Here is a 22,382-nt window from a genome sequence, read left to right as displayed (position 1 = left end):
TAATGGCTCTCAGCTAGCTACAAACTGATTTTAGTATTCATCAAGGATGTGGTGACTTCTGTCTGCCAGGAGAGTTGCCACAGAGCTTCCTCATATGGAAATATTGAAATTCAAAGTCTGAATTCTGCCTGGTGAAACTTCTGTTGAGGCATTCATGGGCCCTCTACCCAATTTAAAAGGAGACCTAAAGTAAAATAAACCAGATTATGGCTAAGAATGAGTGCTTCTTCCTTCCCCTTGCTGTCCATTTTCTGATTTTAGGATGAAATAGGAAGAGTGTCCTCCTTTGAAAAATGCTTCTACTTGCCAAAAGAACTCAAAGCTGTTGCTAGAATTAGACTCAAGTGACAATGACCACTGTTAACACTGCCTTAACTGGGTGTCTAAATACCAGATGAGGAAAAAAATTACTTGGCATTTAGTAATGTAGTGAACTTGCCTTTATCATGAGAGCCAATTTGTTTATAAGTGGTCTAAGCCCAATGCTTTGCTTTCTTTTGGACCTTCTTCTAGCAGTTGAATACTTGGCTCTAGAGCCAGACGGACATGACTTGGGATCCTGACGTGGTCCTTGTTTGGCTCTGGATCACTTAATTTAGATAAAATGTTTAGCACAGCCCAAACATATGGAAAGTATTCAATATGTGTTAACTCTAGCCTATTTTTGGAACCTGTACCTAAATCTACTTTGAAAAGTCTAAAAAATGATAAGAAAGTTTCAAGGTACAAATAAAAATTATAATTAGAATTTAGCAGAGTTATTTCTCATCATAAGAAAAATAAAGTTGCCAAATAAAAAGCTAGTGAGCCAGAATCATAGTGAATAAACTCTTTTACGAAAGTAATTTTTTCAGAAATTTTAAAGTTTTATATAGCAAAATTTAATTTGAATGCTTTTTTGGTGACAATCATTTCGAGATAAACTATTCAGTTTCCTGTCTTCTCGTACAAAGTTCCCAGGACATAATTCATCAGTTTCCTTCTGTCCTGGGTCGTCATTATTAACATTAATTTTATTGTATTGTGTTTCAGATGGTTATGGTGTGGAAGGCAGAGTTTGCTGTAAGCATGACTTGTCTTCCTGCTTTTCTATGGGATGAATGCCTCCCATTCTTCCCTGAGCTGCCAGGTCGGTGTGGGGCGGGGGACTCATAGCTGTGCCTTCAGACTCGCTCTCATTTTGAAAGATACCGATGTGCCCTGGATCTGCTTTCAAAATCTGTGAAACATACAGAAGAGGGAGTGCTGTGTGTGTCTGCAGAGATAGGAAACCTATTTAGATCTTCTGGAGGCCTTCTTTTGGGCTTCAGGATATTGCAGACAATCGAAGGATATTTCATCTCCAGTGTCCAGACCACTGAGATTTTAGTTTCTTCTCTTACATCATTATTAAATTTGTATTTCCAAATTTTATTTTATTATTTATCTTTCTTCACAAACACTTAAGAGGGACTATTGTCGCTAAATGATCTTTGTTCTTAGTGGAGCTTGGTGTCTTTGTTGATGGTGAGGCATGTTTACCTTTAAGAAGGGTAAATGGGAAGAGAAGAAATAAAGTCAGGACTTTGTGTTTTTCTATATCAATTGTCCATGACAGGAGCTCTAAAGGTAGGAAGAGCAATTACTCTGTCTCATCTACCCTACCATTTGAATAAAGGGCAATAGCCCCAAGAATTTCAGATGTTCCTCTGAATACACACTGAGGGGCAAAGACAGGATGAACCTGCATTGACCAATTCCTTGTCCAGGGGCCATTCTCCTCCCCACATTTTTCAAACTCAAGGAATATTCAGAATAAAATTATAAGTAGCGCCAACACGTTGTACTTAAAATAGGATCATACATAATTATTGTAGAGTTTCTGCATGTATTTAATTTTATATCACTAGAATTGCCTAAATGATAACTTTTAATTAAACATTAAATTCTAAATGTTTGAAGCATAAGTAAACTCCTCATATTCAAATACAAATACAAATAAGAATCTTGGCCAGGAAAATCAATTAATCTGTCACTCGCGCTCTTTCTCTCTCATCACCTCCACCAAATATCAACATTCTTGTGCAGTTAGATAAATGTATAAGCCACAAGCTAAGTTCTTGGATTCTACCAGCAGTCCATAACTCAAAGAGTAACATAGAGGATACACACACACACACACACACACACACACACATGCATATATATGTATGTGTATGTGTATGTATATATATACATATACATGTATGTATGTATATCCTGTTTTCATTTTGCTTTCAAAAACATGATACACAAGCTTGTTTTGCAAAGATCAACTAGAGAAAAACCAAGTTTACCATCAGAGGCATCTGGAATGAGGGTCCGGTGTGACTTAGAAGGAAGCCTGTTGCACATTAAGGGCTTGAAAACTCTCTCACTAGATATAAGACTTTCTTTATAAAGTCTGTACTCAGCCCTAGCTTGCTTCGTTGTGATATCTGACATTATAAAATGCCATGGCATGAGAAGAATAGAAAGACTTTGTTTCATTCTCTGTAAACAGATTAATAATACCAACCTCCACAGGCTATGAGGATAAAATCTATTAATTAATACACATAACTCATTTAGACCCATATGTGTCACACAGTTAAACCTAATAAACATTACCTCTTTTTATTTGCTGTGATAACTAGCACCATAGGGTTTACTCAAGAAATGTAAAAGGGTACTTTTTAAAAGTTTTAGTGAGGTATAATTGAAAAGGAGTTGTAAGATATATAAAGTGTACAATGTGAAGATTTGATACACACACATATGAAAGAGCTTTTCCCCCATCAAATTAATTAACACATCGATCACCTCACATATATATTTTTTAACATGAAGATATTTAAGTTCTGCTCTTAACAGATTTCAATTATGCAATGCAATGTTATCAACTATAGTCCCCATGTTATCCATTAGACCCTCAGACCTTACATATCTTATAGCTGAAAGTTTGTACCTTTTACCAACCTCTCTATTTTCCCCATCCCCCCTGTCCTGGCAACCACTTCTTTATTCTCTGTTTCTATGAGTTCGACTTCTCATTTTAAAAAATGATTTCACGTGTGAGTGATACCATACAGTATTTGTCTTTCTCTGGGTAACTTCATTAGTGTAATGCCCTCCTGGTTCATCCACATTGTCACAAATGACAGAAGTTTTTTCTTTTTATAGCTGAATAATAGTCCATTGGACATTTTATATGTGTGTGTATATGTTATATATATATGTTATATACCTTGGCTGTTGTGAATAATGCTGCAAAGATGATAAGAGTATAGATAGCTCTTCAAGATAATAGTTTTTTTTCCTTTGAATATATGCCAAGAGGGAGAATTTCTGGATCACATGATAGCCCTATTAATTTCTTGAGGAATCTCCACAATTTTCCATAGTGGCTGTACAGTTTATATTCCCCCTAACAGTGTTCAAAGGTTCCCTTTTCTCTACATCCTCACCAGAAATTTTTTATCTCTCCTGTCTTTTAAATAGTCATTCTAACAGGTGTGAGGTGATATATCATTGTGGTTTTGATCTGCATTTCCCTGAACATTAGTGATGTTGAGCACCCATTCATGTACCTGTTACTCATTTATATGCCTTTTTTTGGAAAAAATGTCTATTTAGGTCCTTTGCCCATTTGTTACTTGGGTTATTTGATTTTTTTTTGCTATGGAGTTGTATGGGTCTCTTGTATATTTTGAATATTAATCTATTATCAGATATATGGTTTATAAATATTTTCTCTTATTTCATAGGTTGCTTTTTTATTTTGTTCATGGTTTCTAGGAATTTCATGATTTCAGGTCTTCTGGTCATGTGTTCAATCTTTTTTGAATTGATTGTTGTGTATGGTGTAAGATAAGGGTCCATTTGCATTCTTCTGCAAATTTCATCGTTTACTGAAGAGATTATCATTTCCCCATTGTATATTTTTGGCTTTTTTGTTGTAAATTAGTTGGCTATATATGCGTGAGTTTGTTTCTGGACTCCGTATTCTTCTAATCCATGATCATGGAGTGTCTTTCTATTTTTTCACGTCTTCAATTTCTTTCATCAACATCTTATAGCTTTCAGTGAATAAATCTTTCATCTACTTGGTTAAATTTTTTCTTAAGTAGTTTATTCTTTTTGGTACTCTTGTAAATGAGATTTTTTCCCCCTTAATTTCTCTTTCTGATAATTTATTGTTAGTGTATAGAAATGCAACTAATATTTGTATGTTGGTTTTGTACCCTGCAATTTTACTGAATTTATTTATTAGTTTTAACAGGTTTTTGTTGTCGTTGTTGTTGTTGCTATTGTTGTTGTTGTTGTTGTATCAGTGCAGTCTTTAGTTACATATCATGTCACCTGCAAATAGAGATAATTTTATTTCTGATTTGGATGTCTTTGCCTAAGTACTCAGGCTAGAACTTCCAACATTGTGTTTAATAAAAGTGACAAGAGTGAGCATCTTTGTCTTCTTTCTGATCTTAGAGGAAAAGTTTCAGCTTTTGATCTTTGACTATGATGTTAGTTGTGGGCTTGTCATATACAGCCTTTATTATGCTGAGGTATAGTCCCTCTATACCCAGTTGGTTGAGGTGTTTTTTTTTTTTTCATGAAATGATGTTAAATTTGGTCAAATGCTTTTTATGTATCTACAGAGATGATCATATGATTTTCGTCCTCCCTTATATTAGTGTGATGTAGCACATTGATTAATCCGTGGATGTTAAATCATCTTAGCATCCATGAAATAAATCCCACTTGACTATACTGTATGATACTTTTATGTGCTGTTAAATTTGGTTTGCTTAAATTTTGTTGAAGATTTGTGCATCTGTGTTCATCAGGATATTGGCCTATAATTTTTTTTCTCTCTCTCTTTTCTCTTTCTTTCTTTCTTTCTTTCTTTCTTTCTTTCTTTCTTTCTTTCGTTCTTTCGTTCTTTCGTTCTTTCGTTCTTTCGTTCTTTCGTTCTTTCGTTCTTTCGTTCTTTCGTTCTTTTTCTTTCTTTTTTCCTTTCTTTTTTCCATACATACTGATTTATTCATAATAATTTTCACAGTCAGTTTATTCTGTTATCAGTAAACTTATTTTAGATGAGTAGGGTTTTTTTTCCACTTAGAAACATATTATTTATTTATATTGGTGATTTTTTATTAAATAAATAATTAATTATTTTAAGGAAATGATTTAAATTTTACCACTCCCCATTTACCTCCCCCTCTTCCATTCCCTTTATACTCTGGTAACCATTGTCCATGTCCATGAGTCTATTTGTTTGTCCTGTTCATTTGTTGCTTTTAGGTTTATATTCTACATGTATGTGATATCATGTGATTTTTCAACATTTTCAGTCTGGCTTATTTGGCTTAGCATGATTATCTCGAGCTCAATCCATGTTGTCACAAATGACAGTATTTTATCTCTTCTTATGGCTGAGTAATATTCCATCGTATATATGTACCACAGCTTCTTTAGCCAATAATTTATCATAGGATACTTTGGTTGCTTCCATGTCCTGGCCACTGTGAATAGTGCTGCTATAAACATTGGTGTGCAAATATTTTTTTGGATATGGATTTTCAAGTCTTTGGAGTAAATACTCAGTAGAGGGATTGCTGGGTCATATGGTAGATCAATTGTTAGTTTTTTGAGGAAACTCCATACAAATTTCCATACTGCCTGTACCAATTTGCAGTCCTACCAGTAGCACATGAGGGTTCCTATTTCTCTGCATCCTATCCAGCATTTGTTATTACTTGTCCTGTTGATTATAGCTATTCTAACAGTTGTGAGTTGGTATTGTGGTTTAGATTTGCATTTTTCTAATTGCTGGTGATGTTGAGCATCTTTTTATATATTTGTTGGCCATTTGTATGTTCTCTAGGGAGAAGTGTCTGTTCAGGTATTCTGCCTATTTTTTGATTGGATCATTTTGTTGTTGTTGTTGTTGTTGCTGTTGTTGTTGTTATTGAGTCATATGAGTTCTTTGTATATTTTAGATATTGGGCCCTTATCAGAGACGTTGCTTGCAAACATATTTTCCCATTCAGATCATTGTCTCTTTACCTCGTTGATGGTTTCTTTGCTGAGCAGAACATTTTAGTTTGATGCAGTCCCATTCATTTATTTTTGCTTTTATTTCCCTTGTCTTCGAGGTCAAATTCATAAAATCCTCTTTAAGTCCAAGTCCTTGAGTTTAGTTCCTATATTTTATTCTATGCATTTTGTTGTTTCAGGTCTTATATTCAGGCCTTTAATACATTTTGAGTAATTTTGGTGTATGATAATAGACAACAGTCTAGTATTCTTTTGCAGGTGGCTTTCCAGTATTTCCAAGACTATTTATTGAAGAGGCTTTCCTTTCTCCACTGTATGTTTTTGGGTTTTATGTCAAAAATTATTTGCCCACATAAATATGGGTTTACTTCTGTACTTTTGATTCTGTTCTACTGGTCTGTGTGTTTGTTTTGCTGCCAATACCATGCCGTTTTGATTACTGTCGCTTTGTAGTATAATTTGAAGTTGTGCAGAGTGATGCCTGCAGCCTCATTCTTTTTTCCCAGGATGACTTTTGCAATTCAGGGTCTTTTGTGCTTCCACACAAATTTGAAGATTTTTATTCCATTTTTTAAAAAAATGCCAATGGGATTTTGATGGGGATTGCATTAAATCTGTATAATGCTTTAGGTAATATGGTCATTTTAACTATGTTGATTCTTCTAATCAAAGAACACGAAATATCTTTTCATTTCTTTGTATCTTCTTTGATTTCTTTTAATAGGGTCTTGTAGTTTTCATTATATAGGTCCTTCATATATTTTGTTAGATTTATTCCTAGGTATTTTATTCTTTTTGCTGCAATTGCAAAATGAATTATTTTTTCCTTTCCTTTTTAGGAAAGCTATGGATTTTTGAACATTGATGTTGTATCCAGAAAATTTACTGTCTTTGCTTAACATTTCTAGTAGTGTTCTTGTGGAATCTTTAGGGTTTTCTATATAGAGAATCATGTCATCCACAAAGAGTGAGAGTTTAACTTCTTTGTCCCTTATTTGAATAATTATTTTTTCTTACTTGATTGTACTCTCTAGGACTTCCAATGTTATATTGAATAACAGTGGTGATAGTGGACAGCCTTGCCCTCTTCCTGATCTTAGAGGGAAGGTTTTTAATTTCTCACCATTAAGTATAATGTTGGCTGAGGGTTTGTCATATATAGCCTTTATTATGTTAAAGTACTTTCCTTCTATATCAATTTTGTTAAGTGTTTTGATCATAAATGGATGCTGTATCTTGTCGAAGGCTTTTTTCTGCATCTATTGGTATGATCATATGATTCTTATTTTTTAATTTGTTTATATGGTGTGCACATAAATTGATACAGAACCAACCCTGTGCCTCTGGGGTGAAGCTGACTTGATCATGGTGTATAATCTTTTAAAAATGTTGCTGTATTCAGTTCGCTAGTATCTTACCTGTATCTGTGTTCTTGACAGATATTGGTCTGTAATTTGTGTGTGTGTGTGTGTGTGTGTGTGTGTGTGTGTGTTGTCTTTACCAGGTTTTAGAATCAGAGTAATATTGCCCTCATAAAATGAATTGGGAAGTATTGCTTCCTCTTGGATTTTTTGGAGGAGTTTGAGAAGAATAGGTAGTGAATCTTCTTTGAATATTTGGTAGAATTCACTGGTGAAACCATCTGGTCTTGGACTTTTACTTTTTGGTAGATTTTTGATGATTGTTTCAATTTCCATACTGTTGATCGGTCTATTTAGATTTTCTTCTTGATTCAGTCTAGGAATGTTGTATTTTTCTAAGTACTTGTCCATTTCTTCTAGGTTATTAAATTTGGTGTTATAAACTTATGTGATCCTCTGTATTTCTGTGGTGCCTGTCATAATTTTTCCTCTTTCATCCCTTTTCATCTCTTTTTTCATTAGTGTGTCTAGCCTGGGAATTGTCAATTTTATTAACCTCAAAGAACCAGCTCTTTGTTACATTTATTTTTTCTATTTTTTTCAATTCCATTTATTTCTGCTCTAATTTTGATTATTTCTTTTTTTCTGCTGAATTTAGGCTTCATTCGTTCTTCCTTTTCTAGTTTTTTAAGATGAAGCATTAGGTTGTTTATTTGGGCTCATTCTTGATTTTGGAGATAAGCCTGTAATGATGTGAACTTTCCTCGTATGACCACTTTCGCCGTGTCCCAAAAGTTTTGATATGTTGTACTATCATTATCATTCGTTTCTAAGTATTTCTTTATCTCTCTTTTTATTTCTTCCCTGATCCAGTTATACTTTAATAGTATGTTGTTTAATCTCCATGTATTTATGGTTCTTTCCACTTTTTTTAATAGTTGATCTCTGGTTTCAAAACATTATGATCAGAGAATATGGTTGGTATAATTTGAACCCTCTTATATTTGTTGAGGCTATCTCTGTGTCCCAGTATGTGGTCAATCCTTGAGAATGTCCTGTGTGTACTTGAGAAGAATGTGTAAGCAGCTGTTTTGGGATGAAGGCTCTGTAAATGCCAATTATGTCCAGTTGTTCTAGTGTGTCTTTTAAGGATGTTATTTTCTTATTGATTTTCTGTTTGGATGATCTGTCCATATCTGACAGTGTGGGTATTTAGGTCCCCTACCATAATAGTGTTTTGGTCTGTTTCTCTGTTACTAATTGTCTGTTACTAATTCTGTTAGTAATTGCTTTATATATTTCGGGGCTCCCTGATTGGGAGCATAGATAGTAATAAGTGTTGTCTTCTTGGTGCATGGATCCCTTTATCATTATGGAGTATCCCTCTGTATTTTTCTTTATATTTTTTATTTTGTAATCTATTTAGTACATTATTAGTACCACTACTCCCACTTTTTCTCTGAATGCTATTTGCTTGAAATATCATTTTCCACCCTTTTACTTTGAGTCTATATTTGCCTTTGTAGCTGAGATATGTCTTTTGGAGGCAGCATATGGTTGGGTTTTGTTTTGTGATCCAATTTCCACCTCGGTGCCTTTTTATTGGTGAATTCAGTGCATTTACATTTAAGATGATTATTGAAATATGAGGTCTTCTCATAGCCATTTTATCTTTTGCTTTCTGGTATCTTGGTGTTTCCATTGCTTCCTTGTCTTTGTAGGTTTTTTTTTTCTTCTTCTTTATTTTGGTTGGCTTTTGCGGAGTTTCCCCCTTGTCCTTCTCTATTTTACGTTATACATTTTTTTTTTCTGAATCTTTGTTGTGTGGTTACAATTACGAATATGTAAAGAATCGTTACATGTACACAGCCATCACTTTTCTTCTGTGTGTGCCTTATCTCCATTCCCCTTTACAAATTTGGATCTTTAAATCCTTCCCTTTCAGTCATTGTTGTCTCAATTTGTCTGTATGTCTGCTGAATGTTCATTACCATATTGCTACAGAAAATTTCTTCTTATTGTTCAAGCTTATAATGCCTGGTTCCTTGTAAGGGTTGCACTCCTCTACTTCTGTTTACCTGATAGTTATCTTCCTCTTAATTATGTATTTTTTTGTTATTTTGTTTTAGGCAAGCTGACCTCTTTCAGTATTTCTTGCAGTGAGGCCTCATAATGGAGAATTCCCTCAATTTTTTGTATGTCTGGAAAGGTTTTTATTTTTCCTTCATATTTAAAGGAGAGCTTAGCTGTGTTCATTATGATCAGCTGGTAGTTCCTTTCATTTACTAGTTTGAATATTTGATTTCACTCCTTTCTGGCTGGTAAGATTTGTGCTGAGAAGTCCGATGATAATCTAATGGGGTTTCCTTTATAGGTTACCATCTTCTTTGCCCTGGCTGCCCTGAGAATTCTGTCTTTGCCATTGATTTTTGATCATTTTAATACAATGTGTCTTAGAGAAGGACTTTTTTGATTGAGATAATTGGGTTTTCTGTTGACTTCTTAAATTCCAAGCTCCAGCTCATTCCTTAGATTTGGGATATTTTTATCAACCATTTGTCTGAAATGCTTTCTAGTCCTTGCTCCTTTTTCTCACCTTTGAGAAAGCCTATTATTCTTATGTTTCTTCTCCTAATGGTATCAGTTAGTCCTTTTATTTCTCTTTCATCATTTTTCATTTCTAATTTCTCTCTTCTTCTTTCTGATTTATTTCTAGATTTCTGTCTTCGATGTCACTGATCCTTTCCTCCATTTGGTCTACTCTATTTCCCAAGCTTGTTATCTCATTTTTCAGCTCTCGCAGTGTGTTCTTTATCTCCAAAAGGTCTATTTGGTTATTTTCGAAGGTTTCAATCTCCTTGCTAAAGAACTCATTCTGCTTATCTAGTTGTTTTTTCAATTACTGAAATTGTTTATATGAATTATTTTTTATTTCACTTGGTTTTTTCAGAAGTACCATCCTGAATTCTCTATCATTTAAGTCACATATTTCTATGTCTGTAAGCTTATTTCATGGAGATTTTTTTCTTTCTTTCTGAGATGCCTTGTCACCTTGGTTGTTCATGGTGTTTAATGTACTATTTTCTACCTGGAAATTAAAGGAAGTGTATTCTGATCTTTTTTTCTAGAAAAAAAGATGTACTACACAATGATTTCTAGCCTGTTGCAAAGAAAGTATTTTTCTTTTGGTTTCCAGTAGATGGTGTCTAAGCCTCTTGGATCTCTGCTTTATATAGTCTTAATAGTGTCTTTTTTTCCTTATAGATGTTTAATCACTCTCACTACCCTCAGTCTCAGTTCCTGTCAGTGTTAGTGACAGTTTCAGTAGCATTTTCTCAGATCTTCTGGGGCTCCAGAGCATTTAGTCTTGGAAGGTATGGGGGGAGGGGCCCTCTGGGTTGGGGGTTAGGGGCTGCAGCTCAGCCTCAGTTTTGCAACCATGGCTGGTAAAATCAACTATTACTTCTTTATTATTCACACTTTTCTGTCATTCCCATTTCTCTGTCTTCTGCCCTGATGACTGGGCACTGCCATTGGCTGCGGGAAGCTCACGGCACTCCTAAGCAGGGTTGTTCAGGGAACTCGCTGCACCTTCTCCTCTCCCCTCCTTCCTGCAGGGAGCTCTGGTGGCTGCGAGAGGCAGCTTCTTTATTTCTCCCAGTCCATCACCTGACACCCAGGATTCTGACCTGTGGTAACTCTTATGTGCAGATTCCACTCTCAGATTTGCTAATGTGCAGTTTAGGGTTTTTTTGTTGTTGTTGAGTTTTAGATGTTCATCTTTCTGTTGTTTCAATGGGGTAGATATGGGGACGTCTCTCACTCTGCTGTGCTTCCGATGTCACTCCCTTTTTTTTATTTTAGTGTCCTTGTTAGGTTTTGGTGTCAGTATAATGGTAGTCTTATAAAATGAGTTTGAAAATGTTTTTTCTCTTCTATTTTTTAGAAAAATTTGACAAGGATTGGTATTAATTCTTTAAATGTTTGGTTGAATTCACCAATAAAACCTTCTGGTCCTAAATTTTTGTATGTGGGGAGGTTTTTGATTACTGATTCAATTTCCTTACTAGTAATCAGTCTCTTCAGATTTTTTTATTTCTTCATGCTTCAGACTCTTGGTAGGTTGTATGTTTCTAGGAATTTATTCATTTCTTCTAGGTTGTTCAATTTGTTGGATTAATTGTTCATAGTAGTCCCCCTTCTGTGACCTTTTTTGTGTACTATCAGTTGTAACATCTCTTTTATCATTTATAATTTTGAGTCCTTTCTTATTCATAATAATTCTAGGTGAAGGTTTGTTGACTTGCTTTTTAAATCTTTTAGTTTTACTCATGTTTTCTATTGATTTTTAGTCTTTATTTTACTTATTTTTGCTCTTATCTTTGTTGTTTCCTTCCTTTTATTAACTTTGGGCTTAATTTGTTTTTATTTTTCTAATTACTTTGAAGTGTTATATCAGATTGCTTATTTGGGATCATTTTTATTTCTTAATATTAGCATTTATTGCTATAAAACTCCATCCTAGAACTATTGTTGCTGCATCCCAGTTTTACATTTTGTATTTTCATTTTTATTTATCTCAAGACATTGTTTTGACTTTTCATTTATTCTTTGACCCATTGGTTGTTCAGAAGCCTGTTTAATCTTCACATATTTGTGTATTTCCAGTTTTTCCTTGTCATTAATTTCTAGTTTCATATCATTGTGGTAAGAAAACGTGTTTGATATGAATTCAATCTCCTTAAATTTATTAAGACATATTTTGCGGCCTAAAATGTTATCTCTTCTGGAGAGTGTTCCATATGTAGTTGAGAAGAATGTGTATTCTGCTGTTCTGTAAATGACTGTTAGGTTAATCTAATCTAATGAATAGTTTAAGTCCTATGTTTCCTTATTGATTTTCTATCTGGATGATGTAGTCAGATCAATTAATATTTGCTTTATATATTTATATATTTAGATGTTTCCACGTCAAATGTAAAGTTATATCCTCTTGATGAATTGCCTGCTTTATTATTGAATAATGATCTTTGTCTCTTAGTACAATCTTTAATTTTAATGTTTGTTTTGTTTGGTATAAGTATGATATTCATGCTTTTTTAATTTTTTTCTTTCCATTTGCATGGAATATCTTTTTCCATTCCTTTACTTTTAGTCTATGTGTGTCCCTAAAGCTGAAATAATTTTTGTAGGTAGCATATAGTGGGTCTTTTTTATAAATAATTATTTTCTTAATAATTCAGCTACTCTGTCTTTTTATTAAAGAATTTATTCATTTACATTAAGAGTAATTATTAATAAGCATAAACTTATTTTAATTATCATTTTATTAATTGCTTTCTGGTTGTTTCATAATTCCCTTTCTTCTCTTATTGTCTTCTTTTGTGATTTAATGATTTTTTGGAGTGGCATGCTTCGATTCCTTTCTCATTATCTTTTGTGTATTTACTATAAGTTTTGCTTTGTGATTACTGTGATGCTTATATAAAACATCTTATATTTATAACAGTCTATTTGAAGCTGATAACAACTTAACTTTGAACTCATATAGAAACTGTATATTTTTACACTCTCTCTACTTTTTTATGTCTTTGATGTCACATCTTTTTACATTATGTAGCCATTAACAAGTTATTGAAGTTATAGTCATTTTTAATTCTTAGTCTTTTAATCTTCATACTAGAGATAAATGATTTATCCATCACTATTACAACATTAAATTATTCTCAATTTAAATATATATTTACTTTTACCATTAAATTTTAAATGCTTTCACATATTTTTCTGTCATCATTTCGTATCCTTTTGTTTCAATTGAAGAACTCTCTTTAACATTTTTTGTAAGGTTGGTCTAATAGTGATAAATTTTTTCCAGCTTTTGCTTATCTGGAAAACTCTTTATCTCTCCTTCAATTCTGAAGGACAACTTTGCCAGATACTGCATTCTTGATTAGCAGATTTTTTTCTTTCAGCACTTTGAATACGTAATCCCTCTCTGATTTGGCTTTCAAAGTTTCTACTGTAAATATGCTTATGGTCTTATAAAATTTCACTTGTATGTAACAAGTTGCTTTTTCTTGCTGCTTTTGAGAGTCTATCCTTATCTTTAGAAGTGATTCTCTTTAGATTTATATAATTTTGAATGTATTTGGAACTCTCTATGCTTTCTTGATCTAAACGTTTGTTTCTTTCCTCTGAGTAGTAAAATTTTTAGTTATTATTCTTTTGAATAAGATTTCTGCCCCTTTCTCTCTCTTGTTGTTTTTCTAGGATCCCTATAATACATACATTAGTCCACTTGATAATGTCCCATAAGTCCCTCAAGCTATCTTTACTACTTTTCATTCTTATTTCCCCCTCTCTGATTGGATAAATTCAACTTTTCTGTCTTCTAATTCACTTGACCTTTTTAATCTACTTGATCTAGTCTGTTGTTGAAAATCTCTCTCTTTTTTTCTACTTGATCTAGTCTTCTATTAAAACTATCTGTTGAATTTTTCAGTAGGTACTTGTATTCTTCAGTTTTGTGGTACCCATTTTTTTTATATATATATTTCCTACCTCTTTGTTTGAAACTCTCACTTTGTTCATAAATTGGTCTTCTGACCTTGGCGAGATTAAATATACGTATTTTCTTGTTGGAACAAGATTGTATGGCTAGGCACAATTCTGGTGAGGAGTTATATATGTGGGAGACATCTGCCAAGATGGTGTGGGAGTGCAGGGTGCTTACAAGAATTGGGGCAGTCCTTAGCTGATCACTGCCCTTCTGTAAGTCCTAAAGGCCTGGTGCTCTATTTCCCAAATTTTCAAACTCAACCATCTTATGAAAAGCAGTGCAAACTCTATTGGTAATTTCTCTACCTTTTGTCTAAGCATCACTATCTTTGTCTTTCCTTATTTACCTTTTTTGATGCTTTTTAACTTTTTCTGATGCTTTTGAGCCCTACTCAGCATGTTATAGTGAATGAGTGATGTTTGGACCATGTTAATGTCACTGCTCACTTCAGTGTCATTAGCCAGGGCCTATCTGACAGCCATGCTGACTGTCCTGACTACCATGGCAGCCGCACGCTCTGTGAGCTAATGACTAAGTCGTATGTTCAGAACAATTTCTTATGTGTTTTACTTAGGAATTTTTTTCCCTCTGCATTTTAAAGTATTTGTAGAGAAACATGAACCTTATGGGTCCTTTTTATTTCAATGAAGCAAGTAGCTGAGAAAGAAGGACTGTAGCTGAGAAGCAGCAGATTAAAACTTTTAGACACAAAGCAGAATGAATGGCCAAGTTCTTTTTTATAATTTCCCAAACTAAATAAACAAATAGATTTGAGGTTTCTGCCCCCTCTGATTTAATAACTAATCCAAAGAGTTATCATTTTGGGGAGTAAGGAAGTGATACAATAAAAATAAATGCATTTCTCTGGTGGTGTCCTTTGTCACTGTATGTTATTGCAGTGAGGAAAGAGCTTGCTATCCGAGGCTCCCACAGCAGAGTTTGGCATGTTCTGTGAAACAGCTCCCCAAGAAGCAAGGAAAGCATTAGTTAAATGGAAGAGGAGATAGTTTCAGTCCCTGTGTCCCCTGTGAGGAAGAGAAACTTGGGAAGTGTAAGATAATCTGCATTTCTAGAAGCTGAAAATCTGTGTCCAAAACCACTTCCAAGTCTTTTATTTATTTATTTTTTGAGCTTTTTTGAAAGTGAAGAATAGTTTCATTTCTATTTTTCACTTAAAAAATTTTATGACTTTTTAAAGATGGTGTGTGTGTGTGTGTGTGCGCGCGCGCGCGTGTGTGTGTGCATGTGTGTGTGTGTTAGAGTGGTTATGGGTCAAATTCCAAATCACAGCATGTCATTAGTAAACCCGCAAGAAAGAACTAAAAGAGACTCAGGCAGCTTTGAAAAGTGAAAAGACTTTGAATTCGGATTTTGTTTTCACTTCCATGTTTCTACTCCTTGGCTCAGTGTTCAGGCCGGGAAATAGCTCTGATGGCTCCAATGGCTCATCATTCTAGACAGCAGCCCTGAGAATTTAGCTTAGCTTTCTAAAATAGCTGGACCTGCATGGAGGCTCAGTGGTGTTAATCCAATGCAGGCTGGCCCGTCCATAGTTACAGAGGAAAAACAAAATAGAATTCATTTCTCAGTGTTTTCTCCAAAGCGGTCCTGGGAAAATGAAACATTGACCATTCTCACCTTGAGAAATAATTATCTCTGTTTCTTAACAATAAAACATAACTCACAGAATTGTGGGTTAGAATTGTGGTTAAATAAATAGTTTTTATCCAAAACCCTTAAAACTTATTCCTTCTTTTACATACCTTTTCTCCCTGCTGCAAGACAGTGCTATGGCTTAAAATTTTTTCAGTAAGGATGATCATTAAACTAATTAATCCGATTAGATTAAATATAGAAAACATACTTTGCCAATGGCATTAACATATACTATTTAAGTTGGCTGAGTCTTTACACCAAAACCTCTGTCTTTACATGTTATCCAGTTAACAGATAGAAACTGAGATTCAGACAGGGCTATCACATTAGGAAGCTGCAGAGGTGGGATTTGAACCCAACTTTGCTTCAGCTGAAGCCTGTTGTTTACTCACTCAGCCATGTTGCCCTCATTTAGTTAGAGGTAATCTAAAGACAAACTTTAGAGATAATCACAGAGAAATAGTGTTCTTCATAATCATCATGTGTCTCTGCTTAGTAATATTTGTAATGTTCAATGGGTCTTTTAATCACATTGATAGAGTTTCTGTTGGATACTTTTATATTTTACACTTTTAGGATTGATCTTAAAGCTCTGAAGAATTATATGTGGGCCCTTGACTAAACCATTTCCTCTGATCTCCAAATAACTGAGAGGCTATATTTGCAACATGGCTAATAGAAATGAGCATATAATTATGGAGTTTGGCATTGCGAATAGATGAATAATTCATCTGTATATTTGAATAGATTCATCTGAAGGTCGGATGCAGTTGTGTGTTCATCAGATTCATACTTTGGAACTCTGAGTTGGTACTAGATGTCTGTGTGTTTGTGTGTGAATGTTGACTTGTGAGTGGTCTAAATTATCTTCTTTGCTTAACGGAATTTTAGTCTTACTGTAAACTGCAGCTAACTCAGCTAAATAAAACCTCATTTTCTGACAGTGGTAGCTATAGGACAGTTCTGGCCATGAGATGTGGCAGAAGTTAGCTGGTTAAGGTTTTGGGAAAGCTCCTTAGAAGGGAAACAGAGGCCAGAACATGGCTTTGCCCTTCTTTTCTCCCTTCTTTACTAAAATAAGAGGGTCACAATTTAGGACTGAGGGAAGGATGGAAGCTAGCTTACTCCTGTGAAGAAGAGAATGATCTCTGAGGATGACTGAGCAGAAGACTGAGAAAACTTGAGGCACTGATGTTACAAGCTGCTGTCCTGTCCCTGGAGCTGGTTGAGTACAGACTAAGTTTTGCATGGAAAGAAGACACCCTTCTCAGTGTATGTGACCTTACTTAAGTTATCTTACATGTAGGTGAAAGCCATCTCTAACTGCTATACTTTGTGTCTTTTAAATACTACATAACTTTTATGAAACCACTTAAAAATTTCTCTCTGTTAAAGTTTCTGCTGAAGTAGTTGAGTTCCAAGGAGTGGTACTGGACCATCTCCCAGAGAGAAGTATACTGTGCATATGACTCTCACTCCATCTCTCACCTGTGTAGTTTCACTCTGTAGGCCTTTCTGGAATGCCACATCAATTTGCCTTCTCCATCATCAATTTGCCTACAGCAGCCAGAAGATGAGAGAATGCAGGCCGTATCATTTCTCAAGTTTACAAAATATGCCTAACAGCTCTCATAAACAAAGGCAAGGCAATAGAATAGAGGAGAACTATGGTCATGCTTTGTAGAATGAGGCATGCATTCTGTGCTTATTTTTGACACATTACACGCATGTGCAGCTTGGCTTTATGAAGAATGGTTGGAGGGACAGAGTTGCAGACTCCACTTGTTTTTCAGCCAATATCTGTGGCATCGTGCCCAACACCTAATGTATGCATGAATATAGAGAGTGAGTCAGGACTCAACAACTTTCCTGGCACCTCCCTGGCCATGTTTACAGATATACCTAGGCAGCTATTCTTCAGTGTCAAAAGCCTTCAGTATTTTACTCATTCTGGAACAGTGGAATTTTTATAGTCTCTGAGATTTTATGAACTTTGATGGTAGGTATTCTCTAGTGGTTAGTTTAGAAACTTTGGGTAATTCTTAATTGTGATAAGGAAAATACTTATTGCCTGCTAAATCACAAGAAATGGCACAATGACCTAGGAAAACACAGTGGTGCTCAGGGAAGCTCATTTCTCTGCTTCATCTGAAAGCGTCCAATTGTTTGAAATGGCTCCACCCTCAGGATTCCATTCTAGCTAGCAGGAAGAGATCTTGGGAATTGTCGGAGCACATGTCACTGGCCTGTCCTACTGCCTGATCTGTCACAAATGTTCGAATGAAGCCAAGACCTAGTCCCTCTGAGAACTTCAGAGATGACTGTGGTAGAGCATTTTTCTTCATTGCAAGTTGGTATCAGACCCTCTCCAACACAACAGGGAACATATGGGTGAGGGGGCAAAGTAACATCATGAAGGGGAAAGAATGGCCTTAAAAAGCACAGTTTAAAAGCATTTAAAATAAACTTGATCCTTTTCTGGCTCTGCTGAGGTCTGCTGCTGATACTGCTTTCCCCAGAATTTTGCCTCTTTGATGAGATCATTTAAATCCTGATTATCAACTAAGGTAAGTCGCAGAATGATCACAAGTCAAAAAATGCCTAAGAGCTCCTCAGGACTATGGAATTTAACTTGTTTCTATTTTCTTCTGGACTTTATGAACTGTAAAAGGACACATTTATTGGCATTTTAGAAATGATTTCTAACTCATGCCCTGTGTCTACATTCTTTTAAGGAAGCTAGGTAGAATGCACAGAGACTTATATAGTGTGACTTCCACACCAACCTCCTGAAGGTGAGCAGTCCACACTCTGCTCCACTCTGCTCAGGATCAGCCATGCACATAGTCAACACTCAACCCTCTCTAGGATAAAAGCGCAAGTCAGCTAGAAAGTACAGTGACAATGAAAAGAATGCATCCATTTCTTTTGATTTCTATAATATAAAATGTCTTCAGCCTTTAAAAAAAAAATACTTACTCAAACCTAAGAGGATATTGACTTAAAATTATGACCTAAAATTCAGCTTGTTTTCCTTTCTTTCTTTAGCATCTTTCTGTTACTCAGATATGTGTTCATTTAACAAGTATTTATTGTGCACAGAACATATTCCAGGTTCTGTGCTATGCATTAGGGACTTGGAAGTGGACAAAACTATACAGTGGTTAGGTGTAAAGGTCTGGTGAGAAGGTGTGGGATGGTAGGTAGAGTTGCAAGCAAGGGCCAGGTTAGAACAACAACAGAAGAGTGAGAAGGGAGTAGACCTGTGGAGAACTGTACTTGGCTACCCCAAGGCTATGGGGTCAGGAGCAGATGAAGGATGGTTAGAATGTAAACGACACCTGGGAGTTCATTGCAGGGTGGGAGACATGAAAACCTAGGTTACGTGTGTGGTCTTTTCTCAGAGGTCCATTCATGAAGATTTGGTAATGGATTAGATAGATGTGGTAGGTGAGGGCAGAGAGGCACCAAGTTCTCTCCATCTCTGGTTTTTGATGTCAGGGAATCCTGGGAGTGGATGTCAGGAAATTCTTCGGAAGGGGGGATATAAAGGGAGATATGGCAAGTCTGAGGTGCACGTGGGACAGCTAAGTGTCCAATAAACAGTTATCCTGGATCTCAGCATTCAGATGCAAGTTATGGTTTTACATTTGGGAGTTCTCAATTTACGGATAGTAAAAAGGTAAGATTATTTAAGTGGGGAGTAAAGTTTTTTTTTTAATTAAAGGCCTTATTCATACATTTACAATGGTGAGAAGTGCAAATGCTGACTATATCTCTCTCCACACTTTGTGACTGGGGCTGCCAGTCCTTCATGATGTGCTTATCCCACCACCAATACGTTTGGTACTTTTATTGCTGCTAAGATCTCTAATGAAGAAAAAATAAGAAATTATATTTTTGTCTTGTTCTTAAAGTTTAACATCTTATAAACTCTGTCCATTTCAAGTCCTGAGCCTCCCTTTCAAAAGCCATACCTTCTGCTTTCACAGGGGAAGATTAGAGATGAAGCAACCTCTCCGTGTCAAACTGAGAAACAGTAAAAACAAAACAAAACAATGTCTGGCAGCAAATAGCCAACTGGAATAAAAACAAGTAAAGAAAAAAAAGAGAAAGAAGATGATCTGGCCAAGTTTGGCCTCAGCAGCAGACCCCTCCATGAGGCAGATTTGTTTTGGAGTCCAGAGCAGGTTCCTTCTCTGAATCTGCTTCTTCAGGAAGCCCGTTTCCTGGGAGCCACTAGGCAGTCTTGGGATCCAGTTGTACATTTCCAGGGTTCTTGGACCATCAGGTGGGGTGGCCTCATCAAGGAGCCTTCCTTTCATCTGCTTTTGTAAAGGGATAAACCACCTTTTGTTAAGATGTAGCGATGTGGATTTTGTTTAAAGGCGCTTTGTGTGAAATTTACTTTTGGTTTTGCTCTGAATGTTTGCCCATGTCACAGGGTTTGCTCAGTTGCACAGAGAAGGGCTCTGCAGAACAAATCACAGTTACAGCCATTAAAATGAGCTAACTTTTGGTCAAGATGTGTAAATAAATATCCAGGCCCATGGACTAGACCCAACTCTGAAATGACTGAATTACATATAAAGACTTCATTGAAGCCTTTCAAAATGAGATTGCAAAACATTGAAGTTTGCAGAGTAGTTAAGAGAAACTGGTAAACAAATCTGAGGAATAAGCAGAGTAGGCCCCTGCTTCTTCTTGCTCCTCAATCACTGGCTTCACTTTGTTCGCAATCAACACCAATATCCAGGATTTAGAACAAGGTGTTTTGGAGAAGAATAAAAAATATCAATTCTAGTAATATTGGAGTCACAAGGCCCTTTCTCACAGAGAAGGCTAAGGAGTTATATTAGTACTTATTGAAAGAATTAGAGGGAAACGCTGAACACTTGGCCTACTGAGGTCGAGAGAACGTCCAGTTGTGCAGTTCCACTGATCCCCAGTTGTCTGAGATCTCAGGTTTGGAATCTAGGCATGACTGTCCATCACTGATTGGCTATGGTCTTTGGTCTACAATTCCCATCTAAGATGTCATTTAGTTGAGATACTTTGCTGGAGAGATTCCTTCCTTACAAACCATTCCTCTACTCGTCCTTAATGGTTTTATTCACCAGAAAACAGGACTCAGATTCTTACACTGTTTGCATAAATCTTAGAAATTAGGAGCAGAAATTCAAGGATTGGGCAGCAGAAAGTAAAACTGAAGATTTTAAAATTATCTTCGGTAAAGGAACTACGCTTAGTATTATGGGTCACTTTTTTATTCCTTTTGTTCCTTCAGGTTAATAATAAAATATTTATAATTATTTGTTTATTTACTAAAATGTTCTGAGGAGTTGGTCAGGATTAAATGTCCCAGAAATAACTGTTTTTTTTTTTTTTTAAGTGGACGGAACAGGAAAGAAATGGCTCTATAATTGAGTCTGTAACTGGACATAAAACATATGTGGTTCATCTAGGAATGTGCAGGGAACCCTAATGGGTTCTGACCCACTCCTGTGGTCTATTTGTGAAACATCGGTCCCCAGCTCACCTACAAAACTGTCTCTATGCTGCTCCAAGAGCCAAAAGGGCACCAGCACACCCAGTGCTGTGGGGCAGCAGCTCAGCCCTTATGCACATGACCTTGAAATATTTCAGGGGCCATAGCAGAAGTGGAATCAGAGCCCAGTAAACTGGCAACATTAACATCTCAGGATTACACACTTAAAAAGGCATTAGTAAGAGAACTAAAGATTTCCTCATATATGTTTTTTAAATTAGATATGTCCAAAGAAAACTTTACCATTGCTTCATAAGAGTCACCCTTTCTGAAGGTTACAACTCAAGGCTTCCTGAAACACTATTTTTCGGAGTTCTAATTTTCTGCACAACAGATTTTAGAATGCTATGTTGGAGATAGAAATTAAATTGATATGAAGTGTGGAAGAGTTTGTATTTGTGTTCAAAGATTGTTGAGATTCTTAGATAAAAGGCATACCTGAAAGTTGTCATATATATTTGTGATGTCATGTACATATACATTTAACTTAAATTTAAGATGTTACCTATCTGTCATTATCTATCGTCTATCTGTCATCTTTCTACCTATCATCTATCTTCTATCGATCTATATCTATTTATCTATCAATAATTTGTCTATCTAATCTACCTCACATACACATTCAAACACCTTTCTGAGATATAAATTTTATATATTTAAATTCAAGAAAACAATGTTATCAGTCATAGGTAAAAAGGAGAATAAACAAAAGACTTTTTAAAATAAACTTTTTTATTCAGAAACAGTTTAAAACTTATAGAAAAGTTGCAAGGATAGTACAAAAACCCCATTCAAATTTCTCCAATGGTCATAATAATATACTCTATAGGAAAGGATTTAATTCAGGATCACACTTTATATCTATTTATCATATCTCTTTAGCCTTCTTTGATATGGAACAGTTTCTCTGTGTTTCCTTGATTTTTGTGACCTTGATGTTTAAATAAATTCCTGGCTAACAATTTTATAGAATATTCTTTCATGTGGGATGATCCAATGTTTCCTTACTATTAGACCCTGTTTACACATATTTTGACCAGAATATCAAAGAAGTGATGTTGTGTTCTTCTCATTGTACCTTATCAGTTGGCAAATAAATGTTGATTTTTCTCATTACTTTTTACTTTAAAGTTGATTTCATAATTAAGATGCTGTATGACCACTATCAAGTTTCCTTTGATAGTCTTTGTAATCAGTAAGT

General features: G+C 35.3%; 1 long non-coding RNA gene across 1 annotated transcript in view; it reads left to right on the top strand.

Annotated features, from left to right (window-relative positions):
• LOC118611988 overlaps window positions 1–19,679 on the top strand; it is a 137,784-nt gene extending 118,105 nt beyond the window's left edge. The window contains exon 4 of the long non-coding RNA XR_004954611.1: window positions 19,626–19,679. This is a non-coding gene — a long non-coding RNA (uncharacterized LOC118611988). The remainder of the gene's footprint in view (window positions 1–19,625) is intronic.
• Window positions 19,680–22,382: the final 2,703 nt, after the last annotated feature.

Source organism: Rousettus aegyptiacus, unplaced genomic scaffold, assembly GCF_014176215.1.
Source record: "Rousettus aegyptiacus isolate mRouAeg1 unplaced genomic scaffold, mRouAeg1.p scaffold_m13_p_15, whole genome shotgun sequence".
NCBI classification, from domain to species: Eukaryota; Metazoa; Chordata; class Mammalia; order Chiroptera; family Pteropodidae; genus Rousettus; species Rousettus aegyptiacus.
The sequence above is the reverse complement of the archived record's forward strand: the minus strand, read 5'-3'. Positions and strand labels throughout refer to the sequence as shown.